Here is a 4,262-nt window from a genome sequence, read left to right on the forward strand (position 1 = left end):
CTATAGTTCCTTAGGTCATATTTAATGGCCTGGAAAAATTTTAGGCGATCCGGTTTAGGGGGGTCCGGGACCACTCGGAATACATGGGCTAGCACAAGAAAAAATGGGAATCGGGTGGAATTCAACTGTTATGGCCGTAAAACGCAAAACAAAATGAGGAACGGTCATGGAGGGGCGGTGACTATGGTTCCTTAGGGCGTATTTGATGGCCCGAAAATTTTTAGGCGATCCAGGTCCGGGGGCCGGGCCCACTCGGATGGCGTGGGCTATAGCACACGAAAATTTAGGAATCAAGTGGAATTCTTGTTTTTCGGTCGTAAAATGCAAAAAAATGTAGGAACGGTCATGGAGGGGCGGCGACTATGGTTCCTTAGGTCGTATTTGATAGCACGGAAAAATTTTAGGCGATCGGGTACGGGGGCCCTGACCCACTCGGAAGGCGTGGGTTATAGCACACGAAAATATGGGAATTAGACGGAATTCTAGTTTTTTGGCCGTAAAATGAAAAAAACACGAGGAACGGTCATGGCGGGATGGTGACTAGGGTTCTTTAGGTCGTATTTGATGGCCAGAAAAATTTTTAGGTGATCCGGCTCCGGGGGGCCTAGGAACATTAGGAAGGCGTGGGCTAGCACACGAAAAAAATGGAAATCGGGCGGAATTCTAGTTTTATGGCTGTAAAAAGCAAAACAAACGAGGAATGTTCATGGCAGGGCGGTGACTATGGTTCCTTAGGTCGTATTTGATGGCCCGAAAAATTTTTCACTCGGAAGGCATGGGCTATAGCACACGAAAATATGGGAATCTGGCGGAATTTTAATTTTTTGGCTGTAAAACGCAAAGAATGAGGAACGCTCATGGCGGAGCGGTGAATATGGTTCCTTATGTCATATGTGATGACCCGAAAAATTTTAGGCGATCCGTGCCCGGGGAGCCCAGGCCCACTCGCAAGGCCTGGGCTATATAACACAAAAATATGGGAATCAAGCAAAAATCTAGTTTTTTGGCTGTAAAACGCAAACAAACGAGTAACGGTCATGGCGGGAGGGTGACTATTGTTGCTTAGGTTGAATTTGATGGCTCAAAAAAAATTTAGGCGATCTGGGTCCGGGGGCCCCGGGTCCACTCGGAAGGCGTGGGCTATAGCACACGAAAATATGAGAATCAAGCGGAATTCTTGTTTTTTGGCCGTAAAATACAAAACAAAAAAAGAAGAACGGTCATGGAGTTTGCGGCGTCTATGGTTTCTTAGGTTGTATTTGATAGCCCAGAAAAAGTTTAGGCGATCGGGGTCCGGGGGGCTCGGTCCCACTCGGAAGGCGTGGGCGATAGCACACGAAAATATGGGAATCAAGCAGAATTCTAGTTTTTTATCCGTAACACGCAAAAAAATGAGGAAAGGTCAAGGCGAGGCGGTGATTATGGTTCCTTAGGTTGTATTCGATAGCTCGAAAATATTTTAGGCGATCGGGGTCCGGGGGCTCATACTCACTCGGAAGGCGTGGGCTATAGTACAGGAAAAAATGGGAATCGAGCGGAATTAAAGTTTTATGGCCGTAAAACACAAAACAAACGAGGAACGGTCATGGAGGGGTAGTGACTATGGTTCCTTAAGTCGTATTTGATAGCCCGTAAAAACTTTAAACGATCCGGGTCCGGGGGGCTCGGTCCCACTCGTAAGGCGTGGGCTATAGCACACGAAAATATGGAAATCGGGCGGAATTCTTGTTTTTTGGCCGTAAAATGCAAAAAAAGAGGATTGGTCATGGAGAGGCGGCGACTATGGTTCCTTAGGTCGTATTTGATAGCCCGGAAAAATGTTAGGCGATCGAGGTCTGGGGGGCTCGGACCCACTCGAAAGGCGTGGGCCTTAGCACACGAAAATACAGGAATCAGGCAAAATTCTAGTTTTTTGGTCGTAAAACGCAAAAAACGAGGAAATGTCATGGCGGGCGGTGACTATGGTTCCTTAGGTCGTATTCTATGGCCCGAAATGTTTTTAGGCGATCCAGGTATGGGGGCCCCGGGCCCACTCGAAAGGTGTGGGCTATAGCACACGAAAATATGGGAATCAAGCGGAATTCTAGTTTTTTGGCCATAAAATACAAAAAAATGAGGAACGGTCATGGCGGGGCAGTGACTATGATTCCTTAGGTCGTATTCTATGGCCCGAAAAAACTTTAGGCGATCCGGGTCAGGGGGCCCGGGCCCACTCGTAAAGCGTGCTAGAGTACACGAAAATATGGGAATCGGGCGGAATTCTAATTTTTTGGCCGTAAAACACAAAAAAGTGGAACGCTCATGGTGGGGACGGTGACTATGGTTCCTTAAGTCACATTTAATGACCCGAAAAAATTTTAGGCGATCCGGGTCTTAGGGGCTCGGGCCCACTCGCAAGGCGTGGGCTATAGCACATGAAAATATGGGAATCGAGCGGAATTCTAGTTTTTTTGCCATAAAATGCAAAAAATGAGGAACGATCATGGCGGAGCGATGACAATGGTTCCTTAGGTCATATTTTATGGCCCGAAATGTTTTTAGGCAATCCTGGTCTGAGGGCCCCGGGCCAACTAGGAAGGTGTGAGCTATAGCACACAAAAATATGGGAATCAAGCAGAATTCTTGTTTTTTGGTCGTCAAAAATATGGGAATCAGAAGGCATGGGCTATAGCACATGAAAATATGGGAATCGGGCGGAATTCTAGTTTTTTGGCTGTAAAACGCAAAAAATGAGGAACACTCTTAGCAAGGCGGTAACTATGGTTCCTTAGGTCGTATTTCATGGCCCGAAAATTTTTTAGGCTATCCGGGTCCGGGGGCTCGGGCCCACTCGGAAGGCGTGGGCTATAGTAAGCGAAAATATGAGAATGAGGCGGAATTCTAGTTTTACGGCTGTAAAACTCAAAGAAATGAGGAATGGTCATGGCGGGGCGGTGACTATGGTTCCTTAGGTCGTATTTGATGGCCCGGAAAAATAATTTTAGGCGATCCGGGTCTTGGGACCCGGGCTCACTCGAAAGGCATGGCTATAGCACAGGAAAATATGAAAATCGGGCGAAATTCTTGTTTTTTTGGCCGTAAAATGCAAAAAAAGAGGATTGGTCATGGAGAGGCGGCGACTATGGTTCCTTAGGTCATATTTGATAGCCCGGAAAAATGTTAGGTGATCGGGGTCTGGGGGGCTCGGACCCACTCGAAAGGCGTGGGCTTTAGTACATGAAAATACAATAATCAGGCAAAATTCTAGTTTTTTGGCCGTAAAACGCAAAAAAACGAGGAAATGTCATGGCGGGGCGGTGACTATGGTTCCTTAGGTTGTATTTGATGGCCCGAAAAAATTTTAGGTGATCCGATTTTGGGGGGCTCGGGACCACTCGGAAGGCGTGGGCTAGCACACAAAAAATGAAAATCGGGCTGAATTCTATTTTTTGGCCGTAAAACACAAAACAAATGAGGAACGTTCAAGGTGGAGCAGCGATTATGGTTCATTTGGTCGTATTTGATGGCCCAAAAAATTTTTGGAGATCCGTGTCCGGGGGGCTCGGGCCCACTCGCAAAGCGTGGGCTATAGCACACGAAAATATGGGAATCAAGCGGAATTCTAGTTTTGTGGCTATAAAATGCAAATAAACGAGGAACGTGCATGGCGGGACGGCGACTATGGTTCCTTAGGTCGTACTTGATGGCCCGAAAACTTTTTAGGCGATCTGGGTCCGAGGGGCTCGGGCCCACTCGGAAGGCATGCAGAATTCTAGTTTTTTGGCCGTAAAATGCCACAAATGAGGAACCCTCATGGCGGGCCAGTGACTATGGTTCCTTAGGTCGTATTTGATAGCCCATGAAATTTTTAGGCGATCCGGGTCCGGGTAGCCCGGGGCCACTTCGAAGGCATGGGCTATAACACACGAAAATATGGGAATCATGCGGAATTCTTGTTTTTTGGCTGTATAATGCATGAAAGAGGACTGGTCATGGAGGGGCGGCGACTATGGTTCCTTAGGTCGTATTTGATAGCCCGGAAATATTTTTGGCAATCTGGGTCCGGGGGACCCGTGCCCACTCGGAAGGCGTCGGCTAAAGCACACGAAAATATGGGAATCATGCGGAATTCTTGTTTTTTGGCCATAAAATGCAAAAAAAGGAGGATTGATCATGGAGGTGCGGCGACTATGGTTCCTTAGGTCGTATTTCGTAGCCCGAAAAAATTATAGGCGATCAGGGTCCGGGGGCTCGGACCCACTCGGAAGGTATGGGCTATAGCA

Source organism: Nicotiana tabacum, chromosome 17 (assembly GCF_000715075.1).
Source record: "Nicotiana tabacum cultivar K326 chromosome 17, ASM71507v2, whole genome shotgun sequence".
Taxonomy (NCBI): domain Eukaryota; kingdom Viridiplantae; phylum Streptophyta; class Magnoliopsida; order Solanales; family Solanaceae; genus Nicotiana; species Nicotiana tabacum.